Source organism: Eufriesea mexicana, unplaced genomic scaffold (genome assembly GCF_001483705.2).
Source record: "Eufriesea mexicana isolate 0111107269 unplaced genomic scaffold, ASM148370v2 scaffold10051, whole genome shotgun sequence".
In the NCBI taxonomy this organism is placed as follows: domain Eukaryota; kingdom Metazoa; phylum Arthropoda; class Insecta; order Hymenoptera; family Apidae; genus Eufriesea; species Eufriesea mexicana.
In genome coordinates this window covers 159,240-167,674 of record NW_016917902.1, presented here as the reverse complement: position 1 = coordinate 167,674, position 8,435 = coordinate 159,240, and the positions used below count along the sequence as shown (strand labels likewise).

General features: G+C 44.1%; 1 protein-coding gene across 1 annotated transcript in view; it reads left to right on the top strand.

Annotated features, from left to right (window-relative positions):
* The first annotated feature begins 757 nt into the window (after positions 1-757).
* PMCA (plasma membrane calcium-transporting ATPase 3) overlaps positions 758-8,435 on the top strand; it is a 65,439-nt gene continuing 57,761 nt past the window's right edge. Inside the window, exon 1 of the mRNA XM_017908153.1 lies at positions 758-1,815. The gene's annotated coding sequence lies outside the window, so the exon portion shown is untranslated. The remainder of the gene's footprint in view (positions 1,816-8,435) is intronic.

Below are 8,435 nucleotides of genomic sequence, written 5' to 3'. Positions count from 1 at the left end.
CTACGCACACATTGGTACAGAATACGTAATACATAATAACATACGGGGAGAGGACGAGAGAAAAAGAGAAATATATCTCGATATACAGACTCGTCGAGACGAACGCACGAGGCCAGTGACATACTCGCAAAACGGAAGACACGCTCGTGTGCGCGCGCATGCAACGAGACTCGTCCATGCGCGGACGTTGTGTGGCTTGCTGCCCGCTGATAACAAGCGATACGTCTGACCCAGCCAGCCTGTATGAAAAACGTCACAAACGAAAAAACATTGACCAGTACCTTCGCGAATATCTGTAATTTGAGCCAATATCAAATATTTCGAGTGATAGATCAAACGAAAAGGAGAAAGAGACGTGCCTTATATTTTTCATTTTCTATCTTTCCCTTTCTCTCTCTCATACACACACTCTGTCTCTTCCCTTCCCTCTCTCTCTCTCTCTCTCTCTCTCTCTGTCTATCTGTTTGTCTCTTTCTCTCTCTTCCTGTTTTGTGGTTCTCGTATCCATCGAAGCAGGAGGGAAAGATAAAACCATAATATTAACGGCCACGCGTACGCGGTTGTTCGAAAAAGGTATATTATGATTATGAAAGGTAGGATAGTCAGTGTTGCGAAAAAATGTTAAGCGTATACCCCTCCTACAAAGATACCGATATATCACCCGCACCATAGAGATGCGATAAACGGAGTGTGCCTGGGGTTATAGGTATTCTCCGTGTCACAGCGGAGACGTACAGTATAGAGAAGAGGAGGGGTGTCTAGGGGAGGGGGTGGCGGAGGGAGAAGTGATTTTCCAACGGTCGTCGGCATAGTAGTGCATGCGCGGCGCGTCGCGACGCGGCGCCTCGCGGAGAAAGAGTAAGAAGTAGCGATTTCGTCCTCACCTCGGTTTCTTCCCGTGCGTTTCTCTTCGTAGACATCGATACTGTGCTACATTCTTACACGTTTTCCCGTTCTCGTCCGTTCAAACCGTCGAACGTTCTTTTCTTTTTCCTTCTTTTCTGTCAAACCCTGTCTTCCCCTTGATTCCCCCTTTATCTTTCCGCACGGTATACGTATACATATACCCGTATATACACACTTACTACTACTCCTATCTCCCACGCCCCTCCCCTGTTTTGTGTGGTAGAGATTTTCACTGGCATGTCAGCTGGATAACTCGATACGCGTTTTCTCGCGCTTCGAATCAGAGTGGAAGGAAAGCTCTCCGGGGGGCTGCGCGTGTATTTTCGTGCGTCGCGCGGGGTCTCGTGTTCGGTGGGTCGCGCTGTGCGAAAGCTACGAGAGGCTGCTGTTTCTTCTCGCTCTGTCCGTCTCCCTCGAAATCTTTTCATACTCTTTTTTTCCTTGGAACTATTTTTTTTTTTTTCATCTTTCCGTTAAAAAGATTCGCGCGTGTATACATGTAAGAGGGAGACTTGAGGATCGCCTTTTTTTTTTTTTCTTGGTTCCTTTTGGCAGTCTCTCGTCGTCCTCGGCGTGCAGCAGCGGCGACAAGCGGCGGCAGCCAGCAACACACGGCGACGAGCGGGCGTCCGTGACACGATCCAGGGGAATCGAGCGATCCGTTTGTTCGTGGATGCAAGTATACGAGTGCTCCGAAACGCGCGAATAAATGTGTCGGTCACGGTACAAGACGTGAAGCGGGGGAATATACGGCAAGTGAGTATATTTTTAGTAGCAAGCGCCAAGCGCTAAGGCAGAGTGGTATAAACGGCGCGCAGTGGCCTGATGAAGCGGCGTATGTGACATCAAATTTCTCTCTCTTGCCACCTCGACGAGACACCGAGACATCTTGCAGACCATCAGCGCGCGGTGAGTATTGCCCCGAACTCTCAACCGATTGATTCGCCATTCCGCAAACAGCCGCTCCCCTTCCCCGCCTCCATCTTCATCTATGTGTGCCCACCCAATACCATCCTCCGTAGGCTGATACGTCTCTCACCCCTCCGATCACCCGTGGTTCATGCTCGTCTGCCTTTGCTACACTCACACGTGTACGCAACTCGGACCGTATATCTCTACTTACGATAGTATAAAACGTGTCTCTTCTCTCGTTTCCTTCCAGTAGATACACTGATTCTTCTACACGTCTCTCTACGATTCCTAACCTCTGTTCGCTCTACCGTGACTTTCTCTGACGCACCCTCTCGGTGACTTATATACGGTTAAATTTTCTCTTAACGCGTTACCCTCTTTTTCTAACCTCAACGTCGAATCAACTTTATCCCGGAACCGTGAGATACATGAGTCGTTTGAATCGGATCGCATGTGCACGGATCGCCGCACGATAATGACATTACAAAAATTATGTAACCGTCCGTCTGTCCGTTCGCTCGGTCCGTCCTTCGTTCCTTCTGCTTCCTCTTCTCCTTCTTCCTCGACCTACCTACCCCTGGTACGTGGCTCTCGTGCTACGACTCCCCACTTCTGCCGCCCGCCCCTACGCCGCTCCTCTCTCCCCCCGCACTTTGCACCGATCGCGGTTGAACATTATTTCGGGAGTGCCAGCCAGCCTGCCAGAGCCCGCGTGCGATGAACAGAGACGGCGATACTCGCTATCCTTGTAAACGGTCTCTCTTTCCTACACCTCGTGTGTCCCGGGATCGGGCAGGCGCATTATTACGCGCAGCTTTTGCTCGCGCTGCATTCCTCTCCCGCATTGTTGCCTGCGTTTGCCTTTTTGCTCTTCTTATTATCCTTCTTCTTGAACTTCCAGCCTTCAGTAGAGCAGGGCGTATATGAATGACGAGGCGATGGTTTGCATGCTATTACACTGGCTAATGTAGCCGTGCATTTATGCACGGTCTCCTTGGACGCCTGTCGTCTACCCTACTCGTACGTTACTTCCAACTGTCTCGACGTACTCTCTCCGTGGTCTGAAAGTTTGATAGTCGATTTGGAGGTTAAATACGGAAATACGTTTCATCGTTGGGTGATTGAATTCTGTTGTGGGTTACGTAAAACGAGAAAACATTGTTACACGCCAGTCTCGTTGATTCGAGGTAAACGGAATCGAAGCAGGCTCGAATTACACGCTGGCGGAACCGGTGAGGCAATTCTGCCCGTGTGTGCGTACATACGTGTACACGGTCCGATAGTTTGTCGTTTTTCGTTGTTACGACGTTTCACCGCGCTACGTTGGAAATATTTATTTTCTCAGAACACGATCTCGAATTACACAAACCTCGGCTGGAATATAAGCACGAATTATCGAGACCCTGTACGCTAATGTATGCCTACGCGTTTTTTGGATCAGTCGCGTATAACGTGCACGGGTTTAATGGTATACCCAATGAATCAGGGTTGATAACAGCTTCACAGCGGATGAACCAGCCGATCGGTCTGACACAGTGGAAAGGGTCGGGATTAGTCAGACCCAAGTAGTCTTCCATCCCTTTAACTCAGCCATTCTCATCGAAATTGTCCATAAAATTCTTCGACCTCCCACTATCAGTGGCGACCCTCGATTCCCCCACCACGTCGTCACGGGCGCACGCCTTTACTCTCCCCGATTCGCTTTGTCCTGAAATACATCGGAGGCTCGTTCTCCGTTTCTCCCTCCTGATCTCTTAGTCTCTCTCGCACGCCAGCTTTCTGTCCTCGTTTTGTCCTGCTTTCATAGTATCGACCCAATACGGCTGACCTAGACTCACTTGCAAGGAAGTGTACTCAACCTTTAACACTTACTCACGGCGCTGACGAAACCGGCCGCGATCGATAGCCCGTCAAAACTAATTACGCACGTGGGGAAAACGGTTGTGCGGTGGTTGGCTTACTGGCTGGCTTTATCACACCCCGTTTCGGAACACGCGCGCACCATTTTAGGATTTTTTTACGGTGTTTACTACGGACGCTTACGAGGGGATTGCATGCCGCTACGGTCAGCGAATTGGCTCGGGAACCGCGCGAGATGTTTACGGTGCTCGAAAATATGATTTTTGGGTAACTCTAGCTACACTGTTGGTTAATCGTTAGTCGAGGAGCCAGATAAGTATGTAGGTTATCGTTAGTGCTTTTCGAAGTGTTCGAAATGGTTCAGAGGCGAGCATACGCATGGGTGGATATTTTTAGGATAAATGGACAAGTTCTAGGGACTGGTTCATGTTCTGTCGCTGGTTTTCTATGCTTTTTTCGATGAAAGGTTAAGCCGTAGCCGTGAGTATATCGACCTATCGACCTATATTAGAGACCAGGCTGTATATGTGGAAAGAATTACGTAGCTGTGTGCATCGAATGTGATTCTTGATAGGAAATCGGAGGGAGGTTGGAGGGAGGGATATACAGGGTGTACCGGTCGAGAATAAAGCAATTCTACTCTAATTTTCCTGGAAATGTTTTTATTTTTACTGCATCGGGGCGGAACGGCGGTTATTTTCTCTTTTTTTAAGGAATTTATAGGTTTCTCGGGAACAGGGTTTTTTTTCTGAAAGAGGTTATAAAAACGAGATCTTTATATAGCGAGATCTTTATATAGAGATTTCATGATTCACGGGGTTACTATCGCGCGAGCTTTTCTCCGAGATGTTTTTTATCGTTTCGAAAATCGTTCTTTCTCGAATTACAGGGTGAAATGCTTCCTCGCGAGTAGTATAAGTCGCGTAATCCATGCCTTCTGGGCTTCGCTTCTTTCGTCCAGTGATTTCATTGCGAGGCAGACGATCCCCCCGAGGAAAACTCGCTGTCGATTCCGTTGCAACTTTCTTACCCACGAGTCCTGTACGACTTACCACGGTTCCATTCGATTCCGACGGACATGTTGGTCTCATCGAGAAGAACGGGTAAGTCACGTTCAGACGAACGCGTCTCGAAGGACTCACGAAATGCCGGAATCCACCATTCCCCCGATATTTCTCCTACACATACGTGGGCGTGTATATTAATATTCGTATATATAATACATATATAAATAAATAGGCATCTATAAAAGAATTTGTATACATATATATTGAATATATTAATATATTATTCCGAATTACTATTCTATTCCATTATTCTATAAATTCTAGTATCGAATTAATTAGAAAATATTATTCTGAATTCGATTATATATATATCTATATTTTTTTAATATATCAATATATATTATTTTATTTAAACGAATTCAGAATAACAGTATTCCGTATTTGCATAAGTATATACGTACACGTCGAAAAGTAGAATTTTCTAACTAATTCGGTAGTAGAATTTACTATTATCTTTATATTTAAAATTCGTTAAGAACACACGTATGAGTCGACTGGTGCTATGCTATTACAAATTTGATATTTGTATAAGCGTATATGCATACGTGGAAGGATGAACTTTCTACCTGGTTAGACCAAAATGTACCATTATCTTAAGGATATTCAATTTCTGTTATTCTATCGCAAATTTTGCGCTCGTTATAAGTGTATCTATACGTGGAAAAATTTTCGACGAAATTCAGGGTTCAGTACTTTTATCGTAAAATTGTTATTCCTCTTAATTCGAAAGTTAGTCTCGCTGCTAAATTATACAAATCGATACGAAGAGGAGCCGTCCCGACAAATTACTCGAGACTCGATGGCGACTAGACCACATTCCGCGAATTTATCGATTCGATAGAAAAATTCAATCGCGCCGGTGTTTGAAACCGAAATCGCAGAGCCCCGTGCGCCGCGCATGCGCGACACAATGCTGTAACCGTCGCCGATCACTTCCATAACGTTCCTCCGTAGGTTATAATCGCGCTGCACGGTGAGATGAAAAATGTTTTCATGGCGGCGCGTCTGGTTGCTCGTGCGACACGCTAATCGGTCGAGACTGGATCGAGACATCGAGACTGCCACGTGCCAGGAATTTATCGACCTGTGATATATACGAAAATTTTACCAGGAAGCGTGGTATTATGTAGTTCTCGGCGCGCCGCAGACGCTATCCCGTCTCTGTCTATTCCGTGTGGCTGGTACGCATCATAGTGGATTAAAAATAACTAGACACGTGTGTGAAACTGGTCAAGCGTGCGCGGCGGCCAAAAATAAAGCAGCGGCCCGTCGATTAACTTTTTCGAGGCGAAACTTTGCCGCTGGTCAATATGCATCGTTAGTAGTCGTCGTCGCGATGCTTTTTCCTCTCTTCCGCGGCTGATACTCGTCGACGGATATACCGTTATCTTCCTTGTTAACGGACGACGTCGCGGTTATTTTAACGTTCGACTAGTAGCTCGCTGGTGTGTTTCCCTGCGAACGTTTTTTCCGCGAGCTGTGTATGTGTACGTACGTTGGAGCCAGGGTCGGCCAGTTAAGCCGTTCTATGAGGAACGTTTTTGGTAGCGCACGGAAGCGTAGCGTGAGTGAGATCGGTCAATACGAACGGACTTATTTCCTGGAGATTTTTCGACCGGCTAGAGGGCGTCACGATCGGCCAGTTCGAAATCAAGGTACGCTTTTGTTTATATCCGTTATCTTATTCTTTCGTCTGTATTCGTTCGAGATAATTCTACGAAATAGGTAGTGCGAACTCCTAGGGAATTTTCAACGATTATAGCATACTTTGGCACGGAATCTTAACTCGACCTCGGTATTTCGGACCCGTTCCTCTTGCCGGGTCTGCTCGCTTCGTTAACTTAAATTGTAAAATGCTTTTCGGTAATTTGGATATATCGCGAAGCAGTCGGGTCGTTTATGAGGCAATCGAAACATTGTCTGTTTAATGTAGGGAGCGCTGTATAGCTGTCTCGAGCTTCCAAGGCAAATGGTTCGAAAGTTTCGAGATTCCATCGGAATGAAATATCGTTCTCGCTTTGGCTGTAAGCCACTTTTGTACAGAGGGTGGGGGGAGGCGTACATATCGGCGACAGAGAGGAGAGTCCCTTGCTCTTATCCGAAACTTTTCTGTTCGTAAGTTTGCGCGTGTCAGTGACAGTTATCGCCGTGCAACGAAAGAAACCTTCTATTTTTCATATTTCCTCGCCTTTAAATCCTTCCCGTCGTAAAAATCCCCCTCGGTCACCCCCTCCTCGTCCGGCAAATGGGTCAAAGACGACGTCGCGGGAATTATTTTCCACGAAACAACCCGGGCATCCTTGTGCTCGAGATTTCTGCGCTATAAATTAGACGAACGTAACTAGCCGTTTTTTCCACGAATCTCTCCCCTGCTCTAGCGGAATGTGGCGCCGTTTGGAATTTTTAATTTCCATTCCCTATCTGTTTCTCGTTGTCGTTGCGGCTTAACGCATCATTAATCTTAACGCATCATTTATATTTTTAAATTTCCTCGATTCGATTTGAAAAATATTTCACTTGAAACCGTCTTTTAATCTTTAAATTCGAATCTTTCCATTTTCCAATTGTTTCGCTAAAATTTGTTCAATTCTCCAATAAAAATTTCCAAATTTGAATTCTTCAAATCGTCAGTTGCAATTTACTCAGCTTTTTCAATTTTTTAATTTTCCAATCGCAAAATATTCAAATTTGACCTTTCCAATTTTCGAATTCTTTTATCAAAATTTCAAAAATTCTAACTTTCTTGTTCTCTACTTCCCAAATTATAAATTACACTTTCAATTTTTTTGTTATATTTATATTCTCCGATCATAAAATTCTGAAGTTGAAATCGTTAAATTTTCGAATTCTGCCAATAAAATTTTCAAACTCGAATTTTTCTAACCTCCGAATGCGTGAGTTAAAATTTTCGAATCTAGATGTTAGGTATTCGCAGATATAAATAATGTCGAAAGTTTACTATTTGCTATTATGATAACGAGGAGCAGATACGGAATAGAAGATACGATGTTTGAAATTCCAACAGACAAACAGAGTAGTCCGAGTCATTCGGAATAGCAAATATGATGATTCACAGTGGCGAGGAGCGTTCGTGATCAGGGATCATTAGGGAAAAGGTCGTTGTCGAACGTGATAAAAATTTTTCGCTAACGAAGTCGTGAGTGTTTGATAACGTGACTCGTAATGTCTCGAAATAATTGAACAGATGCTAATACGGTGCTCAAAGCTATCGGGGATCGTATTTCTGGATAATTCAGGGAGATAAAACGCACGCCGGAATTAAGCACACACTTAATGCTAACCTAATACCATAATACACTTTAATCATTACTAATACTCCACTAGTTTGGTATTTTTAGGCCACTCAGACTACTCTGCAACTATGATCAATAGTATATTCCAAGTACAGAGATATTACACGAATAAATTTCCTTATTAATTAATCTTCAATTAATTTCGAGTTCCATTCCATTTTTCACTCCCATCAATAATTCAAAAATATCTCTAATATTATTCTATATATACATAATATATATTATCCACGTATCTAGTATATCTATTTTACATACATAGATATAGATTATTTGATATTATTTTGTACATATAACAAAATAATATAGAATAAAATTATATTAATACTGTTACAGTTATATATATTATACATATTATATATGTCTTATACAGTTATAT